The following is a 20,476-nucleotide window of genomic DNA, read 5'->3' as shown; positions in this document are numbered from 1 at the left end:
GAGTCATCTAAGGAAGTTTTTTAGAATAGCAGAACCTACCTGTAAATGTTTTTTTGTGAAACTTCCTGTGTCTCAGCTGTACTGTGATTCCTGTATGGTCAACAGACTGATGATGTCTTGTAACAACAATTCCCAATATCTTATCTGTTGTGAAATTGGATTTTGGGCTCCCCCGGTGGCCACTGGTGGAATTGAACTGGTGTGCATCATCCTCTCTGTTCACCTGTTTCCATCAGGATGTGGGAGTCGCTATTTAGCCTTGCTCCTCTGTCACTTCCATGCCGGTCAACATTGTAATCAGAAGCCTTTCTGTGCATGTTCCTGCTGCTAGACAACTCCCAGCTAAGTTGGACTTAGTCCTTGTTTGTTTTTGCATTTTGTTCCAGTTCACAGCTGTAGTTTCGTTTCTGTGTCTGGAAAGCTCTTGTGATCTGAAATTGCCACTCTGATGTTATGAGTTAATACTAGAGTCTTAAAGTAATTTCAGGATGGTATTTTGATAGGGTTTTCAGCTGACCATGAAAGTGCCCTTTCTGTCTTCCTGCTATCTAGTAAGCGGACCTCAATTTTGCTAAACCTATTTTCATACTACGTTTGTCATTTCATCTAAAATCACCGCCAATATTTGTGGGGGCCTCTGTCTGCCTTTCGGGGAAATTTCTCTAGAGGTGAGCCAGGACTATATTTTCCTCTGCCAGGATTAGTTAGTCCTCCGGCCGGCGCTGGGCGTCTAGGGATAAAACGCAGGCTACGCTACCCGGCTACTGTTAGTTGTGCGGCAGGTTTAGTTCATGGTCAGTTTAGTTTCCATCCTTCCAAGAGCTAGTTCTTATGTTTGCTGGGCTATGTTCTCTTGCCATTGAGAACCATAACAGTTTGACCGGCCTAAAAGGGTTAAATTAATTGACAGAGAAAGGAGAGAAAAGAGAAGTCTGCTGAAGATTTTTTATTTTTTTTTTTTTTCTCAGTTCTGAGTGTGCTTGTAATTGAATCTCTTGCAAGTCTGCCTATATTGCAGCCTTTCTCTCTCTCCTTCTAATCCTGGAATGGCTCTGTGTTCACCTGTTTAAAATGGATATTCAGAGTTTAGCTGCAGGTTTGAATAATCTCACCACGAAAGTTCAAAACTTACAAGATTTTGTTGTTCATGTTCCTATATCTGAACCTAGAATTCCTTTGCCTGAATTTTTCTCGGGGAATAGATCTTGCTTTCAAAATTTCAAAAATAATTGCAAGTTGTTTTTGTCCCTGAAATCTCGCTCTGCTGGAGATCCTGCTCAGCAGGTCAGGATTGTGATTTCTTTGCTCCGGGGCGACCCTCAGGATTGGGCTTTTGCATTGGCTCCAGGGGATCCTGCGTTGCTCAATGTGGATGCGTTTTTTCTGGCCTTGGGGTTGCGTTATGAGGAACCTCAGTTAGAACTTCAGGCGGAAAAGGCCTTGATGTCCCTATCTCAGGGGCAAGACGAAGCTGAAATATACTGCCAGAAATTCCGTAAATGGGCTGTGCTTACTCAGTGGAATGAGTGCGCCCTGGCGGCGAATTTCAGAGAGGGTCTCTCTGATGCCATTAAGGATGTTATGGTGGGGTTCCCTGTGCCTGCGGGTCTGAATGAGTCCATGACAATGGCTATCCAGATCGATAGGCGTCTGCGGGAGCGCAAACCTGTGCACCATTTGGCGGTGTCTACTGAGAAGACGCCAGAGAATATGCAATGTGATAGAATTCTGTCCAGAAGTGAACGGCAGAATTTTAGACGAAAAAATGGGTTGTGCTTCTATTGCGGTGATTCAACTCATGTTATATCGGCATGCTCTAAGCGTACTAAGAAGCTTGATAAGTCTGTTTCAATTGGCACTTTACAGTCTAAGTTTATTCTATCTGTGACCCTGATTTGTTCTTTATCATCTATTACCGCGGATGCCTATGTCGACTCTGGCGCCGCTTTGAGTCTTATGGATTGGTCCTTTGCCAAACGCTGTGGGTATGATTTGGAGCCTCTTGAAACTCCTATACCCCTGAAGGGGATTGACTCCACCCCATTGGCTAGCAATAAACCACAATACTGGACACAAGTAACTATGCGGATTAATCCGGATCACCAGGAGATTATTCGCTTTCTTGTGCTGTATAACCTACATGATGTGTTGGTGCTTGGATTGCCATGGCTGCAATCTCATAACCCAGTCCTTGACTGGAAAGCTATGTCTGTGTTAAGCTGGGGATGTAAGGGGACGCATGGGGATGTACCTGTGGTTTCCATTTCATCATCTATTCCCTCTGAGATTCCTGAATTCTTGACTGAATATCGTGACGTTTTTGAAGAACCTAAGCTTGGTTCATTACCTCCGCACCGGGAGTGCGATTGTGCCATAGATTTGATTCCGGGTAGTAAATACCCTAAGGGTCGTTTATTTAATCTGTCTGTGCCTGAACATGCTGCTATGCGAGAATATATAAAGGAGTCCTTGGAAAAGGGACATATTCGTCCTTCGTCATCTCCCTTAGGAGCCGGTTTTTTCTTTGTGGCTAAGAAAGATGGCTCTTTGAGGCCGTGCATTGATTATCGGCTTTTGAATAAAATCACGGTTAAATATCAATATCCGTTGCCACTGCTGACTGATTTGTTTGCTCGCATAAAGGGGGCCAAGTGGTTCTCTAAGATAGATCTTCGTGGGGCGTATAATTTGGTGCGAATTAAGCAGGGGGATGAGTGGAAAACCGCATTTAATACGCCCGAGGGCCACTTTGAGTATTTGGTGATGCCTTTTGGTCTTTCAAATGCCCCTTCAGTCTTTCAGTCCTTTATGCATGACATTTTCCGTGATTATTTGGATAAATTTATGATTGTGTATCTGGATGATATTTTGATTTTTTCGGATGACTGGGACTCTCATGTCCAGCAGGTCAGGAGGGTTTTTCAGGTTTTGCGGTCTAATTCCTTGTGTGTGAAGGGTTCTAAGTGCGTTTTTGGGGTTCAAAAGATTTCCTTTTTGGGATATATTTTTTCCCCCTCTTCCATCGAGATGGATCCTGTCAAGGTTCAGGCTATTTGTGATTGGACGCAACCCTCTTCTCTTAAGAGTCTTCAGAAATTTTTGGGCTTTGCTAACTTTTATCGTCGATTTATTGCTGGTTTTTCTGATGTTGTTAAGCCATTGACTGATTTGACTAAGAAGGGTGCTGATGTTGCTGATTGGTCCCCTGCTGCTGTGGAGGCCTTTCGGGAGCTTAAGCGCCGCTTTTCTTCCGCCCCTGTGTTGCGTCAGCCTGATGTTGCTCTTCCTTTTCAGGTTGAGGTTGACGCTTCTGAAATCGGAGCTGGGGCGGTTTTGTCGCAGAGAAGTTCCGATTGCTCCGTGATGAGACCTTGTGCTTTTTTCTCGCGTAAATTTTCGCCCGCCGAGCGGAATTATGATGTTGGGAATCGGGAGCTTTTGGCCATGAAGTGGGCTTTTGAGGAGTGGCGTCATTGGCTTGAGGGGGCTAGACATCAGGTGGTGGTATTGACTGACCACAAAAATCTAATTTATCTTGAGTCCGCCAGACGCCTGAATCCTAGACAGGCGCGCTGGTCGTTGTTTTTCTCTCGGTTTAATTTTGTGGTGTCCTACCTGCCGGGTTCTAAGAATGTTAAGGCGGATGCCCTTTCTAGGAGTTTTGAGCCTGACTCCCCTGGTAATTCTGAACCTACAGGTATCCTTAAGGATGGAGTGATATTGTCTGCCGTTTCTCCAGACCTGCGGCGGGCCTTGCAGGAGTTTCAGGCGGATAGACCTGATCGTTGCCCACCTGGTAGACTGTTTGTTCCTGATGATTGGACCAGTAAAGTCATTTCTGAGGTTCATTCTTCTGCGTTGGCAGGTCATCCTGGAATCTTTGGTACCAGGGATTTGGTGGCAAGGTCCTTCTGGTGGCCTTCCCTGTCTCGAGATGTGCGAGGCTTCGTGCAGTCTTGTGACGTTTGTGCTCGGGCCAAGCCTTGTTGTTCTCGGGCTAGTGGATTGTTGTTGCCCTTGCCTATCCCGAAGAGGCCCTGGACGCACATCTCGATGGATTTTATTTCGGATCTTCCTGTTTCTCAGAAGATGTCTGTCATCTGGGTGGTGTGTGATCGTTTCTCTAAGATGGTCCATTTGGTTCCCCTGCCTAAGTTGCCTTCTTCTTCCGAGTTGGTTCCTCTGTTTTTTCAGAATGTGGTCCGTTTGCATGGTATTCCGGAGAATATCGTTTCTGACAGAGGTACCCAGTTCGTGTCTAGATTTTGGCGAGCATTCTGTGCTAGGATGGGCATAGATTTGTCTTTCTCGTCTGCTTTCCATCCTCAGACTAATGGCCAGACCGAGCGGACGAATCAGACCTTGGAGACATATTTGAGGTGTTTTGTGTCTGCAGATCAGGATGATTGGGTTGCTTTTTTGCCTTTAGCGGAGTTTGCCCTCAATAATCGGGCCAGTTCTGCCACCTTGGTGTCTCCCTTTTTCTGTAATTCGGGGTTTCATCCTCGATTTTCTTCTGGTCAGGTGGAATCTTCGGATTGTCCTGGAGTGGATGCTGTGGTGGAGAGGTTGCATCTGATTTGGGGGCAGGTAGTGGACAATTTGAAGTTGTCCCAGGAGAAGACTCAGCTTTTTGCCAACCGCTGGCGTCGGGTTGGTCCTCGGCTTTGTGTTGGGGACTTGGTGTGGTTGTCTTCTCGTTTTGTCCCTATGAGGGTTTCTTCTCCCAAGTTTAAGCCTCGGTTCATCGGCCCGTACAAGATATTGGAGATTCTTAACCCTGTGTCCTTCCGTTTGGACCTCCCTGCATCTTTTTCTATTCATAATGTTTTTCATCGGTCGTTATTGCGCAGGTATGAGGTACCGGTTGTGCCTTCCGTTGAGCCTCCTGCTCCGGTGTTGGTTGAGGGCGAGTTGGAGTACGTTGTGGAAAAAATCTTGGACTCCCGTGTTTCCAGACGGAAACTCCAGTATCTGGTCAAATGGAAGGGATACGGTCAGGAGGATAATTCTTGGGTGACTGCCTCTGATGTTCATGCCTCCGATTTGGTCCGTGCCTTTCATAGGGCTCATCCTGATCGCCCTGGTGGTTCTGGTGAGGGTTCGGTGCCCCCTCCTTGAGGGGGGGGTACTGTTGTGAAATTGGATTTTGGGCTCCCCCGGTGGCCACTAGTGGAATTGAACTGGTGTGCATCATCCTCTCTGTTCACCTGTTTCCATCAGGATGTGGGAGTCGCTATTTAGCCTTGCTCCTCTGTCACTTCCATGCCGGTCAACATTGTAATCAGAAGCCTTTCTGTGCATGTTCCTGCTGCTAGACAACTCCCAGCTAAGTTGGACTTAGTCCTTGTTTGTTTTTGCATTTTGTTCCAGTTCACAGCTGTAGTTTCGTTTCTGTGTCTGGAAAGCTCTTGTGATCTGAAATTGCCACTCTGATGTTATGAGTTAATACTAGAGTCTTAAAGTAATTTCAGGATGGTATTTTGATAGGGTTTTCAGCTGACCATGAAAGTGCCCTTTCTGTCTTCCTGCTATCTAGTAAGCGGACCTCAATTTTGCTAAACCTATTTTCATACTACGTTTGTCATTTCATCTAAAATCACCGCCAATATTTGTGGGGGCCTCTGTCTGCCTTTCGGGGAAATTTCTGTAGAGGTGAGCCAGGACTATATTTTCCTCTGCCAGGATTAGTTAGTCCTCCGGCCGGCGCTGGGCGTCTAGGGATAAAACGCAGGCTACGCTACCCGGCTACTGTTAGTTGTGCGGCAGGTTTAGTTCATGGTCAGTTTAGTTTCCATCCTTCCAAGAGCTAGTTCTTATGTTTGCTGGGCTATGTTCTCTTGCCATTGAGAACCATAACACTTATCATTGTTAATGACATGCTGCAAGTTGTATGTGGGGGCTGGCTTGACATTGCAAATGATACCTGTATGAAGCTTGGTGCTGTACTAATGTAATCATGATGTTGGTGCTGGTGATGTATTACTCTACTGATAGTGGTTCTTGTGCTCTATTCCTGTATGGATGATGGTTCTAGTGATGAATGCATGCACTGATAGTGATTCTTGTGATTATCCATGAACTGATGGTTGTTCTGGTGCTTTATTCATGTGCTAATGATGGTTCAAGTGATGTACTCCTGTAGTGATGATGAATTTGGAGATGTAGTAATGTAGAGATGGTCATTTTGGTGCTGTAGTCCTGTACTGATGATAGTTCTGGTGATGTATTCATGTAATGATGATGGTTCTGCTGATATATTCATGTACTGATGGTTATTCTGGTGATGAATAGCTGTATTCATGGAGGTTCTGGTGCAGTATTCCTTTACTCATTGTGGTTCTGAAGCAGCATTTCTGTACTGAAGGTGGTTCTGTAATGTATTTTTTACAATGTATACATGTGCTGATGGTGGCTCTGGAGATGTATTTCTGTAATGTTGATTCTAGTACTGTATTTCTGTACTGTGATTTATTCTATAAACTGTAATACTTTCGTATTGCAATATTTAGTATTAGCAAATAGATGATCTGAGTTTCAGTCAAAGCAAAACCCAAAAACACAATGACAGAATTGTGTTCGTTCACTGCAGTTTATGTTGCAGTGTGAGAAGAGGAGACATTTAGCCTCAGGCAGCAGAAAGGTTAGAATCGGTCCTGGTTTAACCTGTATACTAGCCATAACATGTTAATGCCCAAAGGAGTCCTTCAAGTAGATTTTTTTTTCATGATAAAATTTCCTCCCATCACTACATATTGAAGTGTGTAACATTTAATAATTAATAAAATGAATTCCCTGCAAGTGCACTTTATCTTCTGCACAGCTTGGAAAATAAAGCAAAGGTTTAGTAATTGGAGCAACAGCAGAAGACAGAAATTAATTACTATTAATGCAAAATGTCACCCATCAGAGAACTTACAATAGGTGCCAAAAGCAGAATTCCATAACTAATATAGCCATAAATATTGTTACAAGACAATTAGAAAATTGGAAAATAAATTAAAGTGGACTTAGACCTATTACCTCAATCTATAACAATTAGGGACTCACTGTACAGCTCGTACAGTAGCTCAATACAATTTGGGAGGGCAAAGAAAAAGAACATCACTATTAATGCTGATTTATCCTGAAATTATGTTAATCGCATTGAAAGACTCGTTTTTACTTGAATTGCAAAAATTGGGGATTTTATAGCAATACTAAACCTCAAAATAAATGATTAAATTAAATGAGAAATATACACTGTCTTGCGAAAGTATTCGGCCCCCTGAAACTTTTCAACCTTTTCCCACATATCATGCTTCAAACATAAAAATACCAAATGTACATTTTTGGTGAAGAATCAACAACAAGTGGAACACAATTGTGAAGTTGAATAAAATGTATTGGTTATTTTAAATTTTTGTGGAAATTCGAAAAGTGGGGCGTGCAATATTATTCGGCCCCTTTACTTTCAGTGCAGCAAACTCACTTCAGAAGTTCATTGTGGATCTCTGAATGAGCCAATGTTGTCCTAAATGCCTAATGATGATAAATATAATCCACCTGTGTGTAATCAAGTCTCCGTATAAATGCACCTGCTCTGTGATAGTCTCAGGGTCCTGTTTGAAGCACAGAGAGCATCATGAAGACCAAGGAACACAACAGACAGGTCTGTGATACTGTTGTGGAGAAGTTTAAAGCCAGATTTGGATACAAAATGATTTCCAAAACTTTAAACATCCCAAGGAGCACTGTGCAAGTGATCATATTGAAATGGAAAAAGTATCATACCACTGCAAATTTACCAAGACCCGGCCGTCCCTCTAAACTTTCATCTCAAACAAGGAGAAGACTGATCAGAGATGCAGCCAAGAGGCCCATGATCACTTTGGATGAACTGCAGAGATCTACAGCTGAGGTGAGACAGTCTGTCCATAGGACAACAATCAGTCGTACACTGCACAAATCTGGCCTTTATGGAAGAGTAGCAAGAAGAAAGCTATTTCTCAAACATATCCATAAAAAGTGTTGTTTAAAGTTTGCAACAAGTCACCTGGGAGACACACCAATCATGTGGAAGAAGGTGCTCTGGTCAGATGAAACCAAAATCAAACTTTTTGGCAACAATGCCAAACAATATGTTTGGCGTAAGGACAACACAGCTCATCAGCCTGAACACACCATCTCCACTGAAGAAGGATGGAGCCAAATACAGGACCATTCTTGAAGAAAAGCTGTTGGAGTCTGCAAAATATCTGAGACTGGGATAGAGATTTGTCTTCCAACAAGACATAAACAAACATAACAAACATAAAAACATAAAGCATAATCTACAATGGAATGGTTCACAGATAAACGTGTCCAGGTGTTAGAATGGCCAAGTCAAAGTCCAGATCTCAATCCAATCGAGAATCTGTGGAAAGAGCTGAAAACTGCTGTTCGCAAATGATCCCTATCAAACCTCACTGAGTTCAAGTTGTTTGCCAAGGAAAAATGGGCAAGAATTTCAGTCTCTCGAAGTACAAAACTGATAGGGACATACCCCTAGCGACTTGCATCTGTAATTGCAGCAAAAGGTGGCGCAACAAAGTATTAAGTTAAAGGGGCCGAATAATATTGCACGTCCCACTTTTCAGTTTTTGATTTTCCACAAAAATGTTAAATAACCAATAAATTTCGTTCAACTTCACATTTGTGTTCCACTTGTTGTTGATTCTTCAACAAAAATTTACATTTGGTATCTTTATGTTTGAAGCACAATATGTGGGAAAAGGTTGAAAAGTTCCAGGGAGCCGAATACTTTCGCAAGGCACTGTACTTGCTACTCTGCAGCATTTTCTGCACGACCCTGAAATAATAAAGCCCCAATTTATCATTTCTAAAAAAATTTTAAGTCACTTTTTTTTATGTCTCGTGGTTTTTGTTGTTGTTTATATTTATGTCAAATTTTTCAGAATGGCACACATGCTTCATGAATTTTGCACAAAGTCAAAGATGTTTTTTGTTTTTGACCCAGTAAGCAACTTTGTATTGCACTAAATAGCACATTTTGCAAAAATTACACCAAATTGCACCCAAATATGTAGAGTATAAATACACCAATTTTTTTTTTTAATAAAAGGTCACAAAATATCAGATTTGATTAATCAATCTAAAACATTTGGAAAAGACACATAGACATAGAAGTAAAACAAAGGTGCCAAAACGGCAAAAAACAATTAAAAAAAAGACAAATTGTTCAATGAGTAGCAATTAGTGATGGGTGAACCCCCGATGATTGGGATCAGCGGGTTCGCCCGAGTTTTTTTTGTAAAATTCGAGGTCGGGGCCGGAGATGACACGAATTTGCATTCGAACCCCGAGATTGGACTTTACAGATATGGAATGGGGCGGGGGGCTGTAAAAGAAAGCATAAAATTAATAATAAACATTATAATTAGACTTACCTGTCCAGCGACGTGTCCTCCCGTCCCGCTGTCTCCCGGCCGCATCTGCTTCCGGGGCCGCTCATTAACTTCCGGCGGTTTTCACTGCCCTCGGCAGTCTTCAGCTTTTTCAAGCAGTGTTCGTGCAGTGACGTCACCTCACGAATACTGGCGGATAAAGCGGAAGACTGCCGAGTGCAGTGAATACCGCCGGAAGGTAATGAGCGGCCCCGGAAGCACATGCGGCCGGGAGACAGCAGGGCGGGAGGACGCGTCGCTGGACAGGTAAATATAATTATGTTTATTGTTGATTTTATGCTTTCTTTTACAGGCCCTGGACCCGAACTGGACCTGAACTGTAACACGGGTTTACAATGGAAACCCGTGTTCGGGAGTTTGGTACGGGTTCAGAACTCTACAGTTCGGGTTCACCCATCCCTAGTAGCAATTTTTTAAACCTTTCTAAATTTCCTCAACTATAGTTTTTTTTAAGCTAAAGTAATGGGTCAATAATTGTTATAACTCATTTATAGCTTCCAACTAAAGTCTTCCTATTTAGGATTGTCTTACAGTTTTGCTTACAGGTGCAGCATTTCTCTAGTAACACATCACTGGGTGCCCTGACCAAGGATCACGTCTAAGTTTGCAGGCACTTAAAAATGTCTAAAACAATCATCCAACTTCTTGTTGACTGTGTTATGGAGTAATTGCAAAATCTATAACAGTTCTTCCATTTCTGGACAGGGTTAAAAAGAAAGGTCTAGAATTAGGTTTCAGTTGTAACCTTGGTAGAAGCAGACGAGAGAATAGCAAGCTCAGCAAGGTAAAGAAAATGTGATGAGTCGGAAGAAAAATATAGAAAGTTTTTATCGTTATTTAAGCAAGTTATATGGGTTGATTAAACAATGTATTTATCCACCTAGGTATCAATCTAAATGTATTTCTATCTATTTTGCATAATGGTCACCTGTCACTATAATATCTTCTTTGGCTAATTCTACAATGCATTTATTCTATGGCATTATATTTCCTAAAAAGATAGATAAATGTAGATAAATGGTAAAAAAAAATATATGTGTGTGTAATACCACACGTATACTCTTGGTGTGCCGTTTCCTGGCAGTGCACATATTACTCTTATTCCAACAAAAACAAAATGTTGGCATCTAGTGCTGGAAATAGTTATTGCAACAATTTTCATTTTTACTATTCTAGAAATTATGTATTTGTCATTTTCTGATTAAAAACCAATAATAACCAGAAACCATTTACCTTATTTTACTAGGTATTGTTATACAGGATGGACAACTTAGTTTCTTTATCCATAGTCTACATATAGATATGCAATTGTAGATCACATTATTTCAGACCAGTAGTTTCCATCCTATGGTTCTCCAGCTATTTGGAAACTACAACTCCCACTATGATCTGTCGGCACAGGGTGGATATAGTTGTTTTTGACATTACGTTTTGCCACGTGACATCTTTTTGCTAGCTCGCTGTATAGACTACCAGCCCATCTCCGCTCTCTACACTGATTATAATCCCACAATATTCCAATATTGGATGGAATGTGACAGGATTATTATTATTATTATTCCCATATTCACTAATGTACCATACCCAAATTGTAACCTATCATGTTGGCATGATCTCTGTGTAGGATATTATTTGCATTTTAATAATTGCTGCCATTGAATTATGAATTGAATATGTAATCTTAATATCAGCAAAAATTACCACGTTCTTGCTAAATTATACATTACAAGGATAATATTCATGAGAAACTCATACAGTAAGAAAATACAGCAATGGTATAAGACGCACAAACTGAAGGATAAACTCTGTAAGAGGGCTTAATATGATTACAGTGCATAGATGTAGCTGAGACGTGTGTTGATAGGACTGCTGCAATTTGTCATTTGGTACAAATGTGCAAAGCAAATTAATGCTTAAATGGTCACTGAAGTTGATCTTCTGGGATAGATAATGTGATAAATAGAAAATCTGCAAATCACTTTATTTACAAATGATAAAATCTGACACCAGAAAAATCACTACATAGTACCAGATGTCAAGTGTATTTAGTTGAGATGTCCAGACGGATTACAGGTAGTCTTTTTACAGGAAGTTGGGGTGGGTCTTTGTCTCCCTGCTCCGGCTCTCCTGTCTCCCTGTGCTCCGGCTCTCCTGTCTCCCTTCTCCAGTTCTTCTGTCTCCCTTTTCCAGTGCCTTTGTCTCTCTTCTCCAGTTCTCCTGTCTCTCTGCTACTGCTCTCCGGTATCCCTTCCTTCAGTTCTCCTGTCTCCCTGCTCCTGTTCTTCTGTCTCTCTTCCCAAGTCCTCCTGTATCCCTGCTCCCTTTGTCCTGTCTCTCTTCTCCAGTTCTCCTGCCTCTCTGCTACCGCTCTCCGGTCTCCCTTCCTTCAGTCCTCCAGTCTCCCTGCTCCTGTTCTTCTGTCTCTCTTCCCAAGTTCTCCTGTATCCCTGTCCCTTTGTCCTGTCTCTCTTCTCCAGTTCTATTGTCTCCCTGCTCCCGTTCTCCTTTCTCCCTTCTCCAGTTGTCCTGTCTCCCTGCTCCCATTCTCCTATTCTCCTGTCTTCCTTCTCCAGTTGTCTTGTCTCCCTTCTCCAGTTCTCCTGTCTACCTGCTCCTGCTTTCCTGTCTCCCTTCTTCCCTATGTCCCTGCTCCCGCATTCCTGTTTCTCTGCTTCTGCTCTTCTGTCTCTATGCTCTCACTCTCTTGACAATAAAATGGCATACAGTAAATATCCAGAAAAGAGAATATGAAAGGCAGCACTCACCAGCCTCTTCTGTGAATTAAAGTCCTTTATTTCAACATAATCTGGACATCCATCTAGTGGTAGTGCAGTAAGCATGGGGAGACATGCAGGGGAACAGGTGGACGACGGCTGTTTCAAGCTCACATAGCACTTATACAGGTCCAAAACTGCATACAGCCATACTCTCCTCTCTCCCAACTTCCACTTTCCTTTCTCCCTACTCCTACTCTCCTGTCTCTCAAACTGCATACAGCCAAAAACAGGGAGGCAGGTATTCAGTTCACGGCAGGGTTAATGCATGCTGACAGTTCTGGGTAATGAAGTTCCAGCTCACATAGTTCTGGCAGAATTCTGATGAATAGGATCTGCCCACTGCCAAAAAGTAGATGGCAGCAGAACATGAAAATATGGGCAGTTTATGCAATGATTAGGCTGGTATGTGCACCAAAAGAAGGTTTACCTTGCTGTAGGGAAGGACTGTAGTGGATGGCAGGATACAGGCTGATTGGATATGTCATAGCGATGTGCCATATAATTACAAGTTTGGAATATAATCTCAAAATAGATTTTTTAGTCCTCAAAACTTTTTTTTTAATCCTTAAGGTTTCATATCAGAAAAGAAGAACTTTTCCGAGGAACTTTCAGAAACTGGTACTAAAAGCGCCTCCTGCTCAGGAAACTTAGTATGAATTACACATTACACACATAGCCATCAACTCATCATTTCAATAAGATTTATATAACTCCTCATTCCGTCCAGTGCAAGGATGCAGAAGAAAAGGAAGACCACAAGACTGCATATAATCAGACTGCGCAGAGTTTGTTTGTAGTCTGTTACCATGGACCATATTGTTCTGCACAGAAGTTGTAAGCACAAAAAGGAAGCTATTTTAAGTAATCACTGTTTGGAAAGTGTACGTCTTGTTTTTGTTTTTGTTTTTTTTTAAATAGATACATTGAAGCAATATAAATGCTGCTATAGACAATGTAGAGATTGACCTAAAAACAAAGAATATACTTAATGAACACTTTCCTATCCCACCATTTACCGTTATAAACAATTGCTGCAGTTTGTTCTATCCTGACCCATTCCTAAATCCTTCTAGCACAGGATTATATTTCAGAATAGATAGATAATATCGATAATAAATAATATCGTTTCACACAGTTTAATCACCTGAAAGTGTCAAAATCCATCTTGAACTTACCGAACACTCTGCTGCTGTGCTTTTTTTTTCTTTCAAATTAAAAGTTGAGAATCAAAATTTCTCAAACGTAATTTATATTCTTTTATACTTTTAAGGTGGAAATAAGTCATTTGTTGGTAGCTATGGAGTGTGATATGAATTTGAAGCACCTTCTTTATCAATATCTACAGCATCCCTACAAAATCACGTAGAAACGGTGAGAACCTCTTATAACCTTGGAATAATCGGTGTCAAGGATAACATCCGGGGGGTCGCGCAGATCCCAACCACTGTTACCAGTTTGTCACAGATGACACAGAAGTCTTTGCGTAGATCCCACCGCAATCACCAGTTTGTCAGGGGAACGCAATTCCACTGCATCCAATGATGATGAGTTATGGACAAGGCGCAGGCTGCTTACACTACAAGGCCAGTTATTGGGGAACTCACAATGAGTGTATGGTAAATACACCTCAGATTCCAACACATGGAATATATGCTCCGGTACAGTCGCTGTCAACTCCACAACAACAAAAAAGAGGAAACTATTACTAGCTGTCACCACCAATCGATTATACAGGCTGATAGGACACATATTACAGGTAGCGTATGGCTTACAGAGTGAGAGAAACAGAGCTATTCAAGTTTACAAATTTAGTCCAGAAAGATTGGCAGTTTTTAAGAAAAATATACAAAAATGATACAAAATAGGAACAAAACAATGCGGTTTATGCAATTACATAAAATAAAAAGGAATAATAAAAGAACACTACTAAATCTGATGTCACAGAAATTGCTCAGAGCTTAGCGGAGGGAGAAACTCCATTAAAAGCAGACAAAACCCACAGCAAGCTGTACCTTCCAAGGACTGATAAAGGACCAAACCCAATTTCTGTTTTTTTAGAATCATAAAATGATAGAACGGTAGAGTCAGAAGCAAACTCCTGAGTCATATGGTCCAACCCCCTGCTCAATGCAGTATTCACTAAATCAGCTCAGACAAATGTCTGTCCAGCCTCTGTTTGAAGACTTCCATTGAAGGAGACCTCACCACCTCTCGTGGTAGCCTGTTCCACTCATTGATCACCCTCAGTGTCAAAAAGTTTTTTCTAATATTTAATCTGTGTTTCCTCCCATTCAGTTTCATCCCATTGCTTCTAGTCTTTCCTTGTGCAAATGACAATAAAGATGATCCTTCTACAATGTGACAGCCCTTGAGATATTTGTCGACAGCTAATAAGTCTCCTCTCAGTCTTCTAATTTGCAAGCTAAACATTCCCAAGTACACTAACCGTTCCTCATAGCATGGTGTTTGCAGACCGGTCACCATTCTGGTCACTCTACTCTGAAATTGCTCCTGCTTGTTCATGTCTTTTTTAAAATGTGGTGCCGAGAACCGGACACAGTATTCTAGATGAGGCCTGACCAATGAGTAGAGGGGGAAAATTACTTCACATTTCCGCTGAGCGCAAAGCGCTGCAGGCTTTTGAATGCAGGTGATTCCGCATGTGTTCATTGAACCGTGCGTAATCACCACGTCCAATACATTGTATGGGTGAAATTTATCTTGCGGAGACTCGTGTTCCCACAAGATAAATGGACATGCTGTGGTCAGGAAAGCCGCGCCGCATATATGTCTCCGCAGGTGATCCGCGGGCGTCGGTGCACGCATAGTAGACATGAGATTTCTTGAAATCCCATCCACTATGGTGCAACATCTGGATGCTGCGGGTTGGACACTGCAGAAGTACTCAGCATCCAACATGCAGCGTTTACTGACCGTGCACACCTACCCTAACTCTCTTCTCTAGTGTTAGCTATCCCTCCCAGATTTGTGTCATCAGCAAATTTAATCAATTTACCCTCAATTCCTTTATATAATTCATGGATAAAATATTGAACAACACAGGTCCCAGGACAGAACCTTGTGGTACCCCACTTGAGACATTCTTTCAACTGGATATGCAGCTATTTATGACAACTCTTTGAGTCCGATCACTAAGCCAGTTATGAATCCACAGTTGCCTTGTCAATTCCATACTTGGTCATTTTTTCAAAACAGATAGTATGAGATACTTTGTCAAATGGTTTGCGGAAGTCAAGATATACTATATCTACTGCGTTTCCCTGATCCACCCAGTCAGTGATTTTGTCATAGAAGGAAATTAAGTTAGTCTGACATGACTTATTAGCTACAAACCCATGCTGGCTCTGGGTAATTACTTAATTCTCATTCATGTACTTGCCTACATGTTATTTAATAATTTGTTTAACAATCTTTCCTGGTATAGAAGTAAGGCTCACAGGCCTATAGTTCCCTGGCTCCTCCTTCTTCCTCTTTTTGAAGATAGGGATAACATTTGCTCTTCTCCATCTGGAACTTCTCCTGCTCTCCAAGAATTTTCAAAGATTATGGAGAAAGGTTCAATAATTTCCTCTGCTGTTTCCTTCACTACCTTAGGATGTAATTCATCTGGACCTGTAGACTTGAATTCATTTTTAATAGATTGTGTTACACCCGCATACCTGCACTTGAGGAGCTCATGTGGGGTCTGTTTGTGGAATGGGCTTGGCCTTTCAGAATTTTTTGAAATTACAAAATTACAAGATATTTTCGTCCCTGGATGTCCTAGGAGGTATATATAGTCATCATCTTTCCTATTACGATTTTACCTTTCGATAGAGAGGAAATAAGGCATTTACAGCATTTATTGCAACGTTATTAAGTTAGAGGGATTCTAATGGCCCTAAGGTGATGTGAGTGAATGAGATTGATATTGAGGTTGTTTTTCTATCAACACACACTTATCTCATTCTGAAGACGGGTTACAGATTGAACATAATTACTCATTAATGTGCATACAATCCTCCTAACCCTACCACTATGGACTCTCGCTATGCCAGGATCGCTCAGGTGTTCGATGACACCAGCGGAAATACAAGTGTTTCCTCAGAAGTTACTGAATTATTCAAATAGCTTGAAAAATTATCTAGTCAGGAACAACGCACCTGGTGGAATCGCAATATGCTCAAAACATATCTGGAAAGACAAATGAAGCCCTGCGGTCTGCGGATAAAGAAAATCCCGACATACATTTTTTCTGATCACTTTTCTGTCAAATGGAATGGTATTGTATCTCACTGTTCAGTTAAACTAATGGAACCTACTTATCCTATGAGGAAACCAGATTGCAAGATTTGAAAAAGGGAATGGACAAGGTAAACAAGAGTCTAATAAAGTTCATTGGTACATCTGAATTGGAGAAATTAGCCAAAAAGAGGGAAGATTATTTAAAAGGGCTGGAGGACAATTTAATCAAAATTAAAAAGTCTAAATTCAACAGGGGCACGACAGACTATGCTTCTTATGCTTCAACAGGTCCAGGTGTTCTCTTCGATTCCTGATCACACCATGACTGGGAAGCTGCACCTGTGAAGTCGAAGTGCTGTCAGTCTGCCGTGGATCCATCAAGGTATGCTCATTGTGTTTAGTGCCGGTGTCTTTGTGCTTGTTCTCAGTGGGTGGATGATCACCTATGACCACTTGTGACTAGGATTCCTGGTTACCTCAAAGACACTACCACTGCCCTCAATGTGTTTGATCAGTTCGAATGGAATGATGAGTTTTGGTTCATTACATGTGATGTTGTTAATCTATATTCTATCATTCCCCATCATTTAGCGATTACTTCAATAGAATATCATCTGGTCAATTATACCAATTATTAATTGCATCTCAAACAGTTTATTATTATGGCCCTTCAATATTTGTTGCATTATCATTTCTTCATGTTTGACTCCAGATTTTTTCTACAGGTGTTAGGTGCTCCGATGGGCTCAAGATTCTCACCATCACTTGTCATCATTTATATGTCCTGGTAGGCGTATGTGTACATATTTTCAATCTGCGATCACCATCTCGACTGCGTATAGTTCGCAATCCAATGCAATAAATAATATTATACTCAAGTACTTGCCTGTCACAAATCAGAATGACACCTTACGCAGTTATTGACTAAGGAATTAAGTGCATTGCCAGGAGGGGACTCACCCTCCGCAACATGCTGTCTCCTAGTATCTTCAGCTCTATTTCCACCTGCTTACTGTTAAGGGTTTCCACAAGTGTGAAGGCAACAGGTGCAATGTATGCCCCTATGCGTTGAACAAAACAAAATCCTTTCTGATATCCCCCACATCTAATCACAATATTACTCTTTTTATAAACTGTAATGCAGAATATATTGTTTACTGTATTAGGGGTTTATGTTGTCAGATCAGTTATATTGGTTGCACAATCTGAAAACTTAAGAAAATAATTACAGAGCACATATCCAATATAAATGCCAATAACAGTACTTATTCTGGGGCAATTAAACATATTGTGTGCACTCAAAAAGGGGACCTTACTTAGAGTTTCTCAAATTCGAAAAAGTTTAATTCCCTAGACGGGTTGGGAACTGGTAAAAAAGCCTCATGTTGAGGGTAGCATTTTGTATACTATGTTTGGATACTAAGTATCCCAATGAAATGAATTTCAAAAATGAACTGTTTTACATTTACTGATGGCTTTCATGTTAACTTGTCTGTTGGTATGTGATCACCTGTTGTGTGTATACTCAATCATTGCCTTGGTTTGCAATTGAATTTTGTCCTCTATTTATACCTGCTTTAGTTTACCTGCTGACATCCTATGAGTAAGGGCGCCTACAATGCCAGAAACACCTCAGCTGTTTTACTTTTGATTTTACCTGGATGGAGTGCTGAGAACAAATCTTTCCCTTCCTATATAGAGGGATTTTAATGGCCCTACGGTGATGTGAATGAATGCATTATGTCCAACCCTTCACTAAAATGCCACAAAGCATATCTCCGTTAAATATTGCATAGATGCAAAACCACAATATTTATATCTGGTCACCGGAGATAAAAAGTCTAAGAAGATTCTTTTTATGAGTAGGGAAGCACTATCCCTCGGAAAGATACTTCCTCACCTTTGCATAAACAATCTCAAAGTTTGACTTTTTATAAGCATTTTCCTGCTGTAATTACTTGCTCACTGCAGGAGGCTTCTTCTTCAAAGGAGGTTGAAGCGACATCTCTCTATTTCTTCTGGTTTAATTATCCTTATTAAATCTTATTCTTTCTGACCTCTGGTCTCTATGTAGCACAGGTTAAGAAGCAGCAGCATAAAGGATATAGAGGACATTATGCACCAGTACTGTGCCGAGTAGCTGTGAATCCAGCACAAGAAAGGAATAGTCACTAGAAATCATCATTAACATGGGTCTCAGAATTTTTCTTTGCATCTGACTTTTAATTTGCTAGTCTTTCATCCTCTCTCCATTGACTTCAATAGGCAGCTGTAATCTGGAGACTTTACTCCAGACTTTCCCCCGCAGTGAAGTTTTTTTTATATATATGACCTCCAGTCATAGATAAGCAAGCAATAATGGCTTTAATTACTATATTATGAAAAATGGTAGCATTTTTATTTTATTTAGAATAATTGCTGCACTTAAAGCAAATCAAATGGACATGGAGCAATATATTAGAAACGAATCATTATTGACACAGTTGCAATAGCCGGGGTGATTTTTATTCATAACACCCACAAGCCAACTTATCTCTTGATTTAATATTTGCCATTATGAAGGGCTTAGTGGCTCATGTGATCTTTCCAGCAGAGGAAAATAATTTGTACTTGAAGAATACAGTCACATTGGATGATTCATGCAATATCTGAAAGCAAATGTGGGGGCAAACAATGCTTAAATATTTAAATGTCTGGAGATTGACACATTGATATTAAAACTGTTCATGGTGTAATTTCCTTTTCTGCTCTTTGGTGAGTGTGTGTGGAGCCCAGGACATGTTCTGCAGGATTATATGGGGAGAGTAAACAAGAAAAACATTCCAGATTCAGCTCATGTTTTTAAAGGTGACCTGTCAGTTTACAATTGTCTAAAATTGGAGGTATATGGATTTGATGGTCTGAAATGTGTTGACTTTTAAATTTGCACAAAGTGTGGAAATACAGTTTATGTTTGCTTAGATAGGTAAAATGAGGGAGAAGAGGAAGGAAAGGAAATGGAAGGAAGGGAAAGGAGAAGGAGGGAGGGAAGGAGAGAAGATGAAAGAAAGAAAAGGAAAGGAGAGGAGAAGAAAGGAAAGGCGAGAAAAGACAAAGAAGGTAAGGATGGAATAGAAAGGAAAAGGAGGAAGGAGAGGAGAAGAAAGGAAGGAAGAAAATGAGAGGAGAGGAAAGGAGAGGAAATGAGAGAAAAGGCAAGGAAAGTAAGGAAGGAAATGAGAGGTAAGGAGGGGAGAGGAGAAGAAAGGAGAAAAGAAGATGAAAGAGAAGGAGATAAGAGGAAAGGAAAGGAGAGTAAAGGAAAGGAAAAGAGAAGAAAGGAGAGGAGAGGAAAGTATAAGAAAGGAGAACAAATGAGAAGAAGAAGAGGGATGAAATGAGAAAATGAAAGGAAAGGAGAGGAAAGGAGAAAAGAGGCAAGGAAGGAAAGGAGAGGTGAGGAGGGGGGAGGAGAAGAAATGAGAGAAGAGGAAAGGAAAATAGTACAAAAGAGAGGAGAGGAAAAGATAATAAAGGAGAACAAATGAAAGGAAGATGGGGAAGGAAATGAATGAAATGAAAAAATGGAAGTAAAGAGGAGGAAAGAAAAGAAGAAAACTAAAGGATAGGAAAAGAGAGGGAAAGAAGAAAGGGAGAAAAGGGAAGGAAAGGAGAGGAGAAGAAAGATGGGATGAGAGGAAAGGAGAGCAAAGGAATGGAGAGGAAGAAGAGGACAGAAAGGAAGTAAATAAAATGAAAAAGGTAAAAGGAAGAATAGAAAAGGAGAGTAAAGTAAAAAAGATGAGGAAATGGGAGAAGAAGAAAGAAACAAAGAGAGAAAGAAAGAAAGAAAGAATGAAAGGTTCTGAAGGAAAGTAAAGTGTTAGGGGTTGAGTTCCCGCCGTTGCACAGGGGGAATCTCAAACCATCTCCGCTGCGGTCTCCCATTCTTCTCCAGCCGCAGTGGAACATGCTCAGTGGAGACATCGGTCCCAGCGTCTGGCTCAGCCTGATACTGTGCGGATGGTT

General features: G+C 41.1%; 2 long non-coding RNA genes across 2 annotated transcripts in view; one reads left to right on the top strand and one right to left on the bottom strand.

Annotated features, from left to right (window-relative positions):
- Positions 1-13,064, top strand: part of LOC143777362 (uncharacterized) — a 47,227-nt gene extending 34,163 nt beyond the window's left edge. Inside the window, exons 3-4 of the long non-coding RNA XR_013216124.1 lie at positions 10,152-10,230; positions 12,794-13,064. This is a non-coding gene — a long non-coding RNA (uncharacterized LOC143777362). The remainder of the gene's footprint in view (positions 1-10,151; positions 10,231-12,793) is intronic.
- LOC143777373 (uncharacterized) overlaps positions 1-20,476 on the bottom strand; it is a 93,407-nt gene that overhangs the window by 71,684 nt on the left and 1,247 nt on the right. The gene's annotated exons all lie outside the window — the stretch shown is intronic.

Source organism: Ranitomeya variabilis, chromosome 1 (assembly GCF_051348905.1).
Source record: "Ranitomeya variabilis isolate aRanVar5 chromosome 1, aRanVar5.hap1, whole genome shotgun sequence".
Classification (NCBI taxonomy): domain Eukaryota; kingdom Metazoa; phylum Chordata; class Amphibia; order Anura; family Dendrobatidae; genus Ranitomeya; species Ranitomeya variabilis.
Note: the sequence above shows the minus strand (reverse complement) of the source record. Positions and strands in the feature narration are given on the sequence as shown.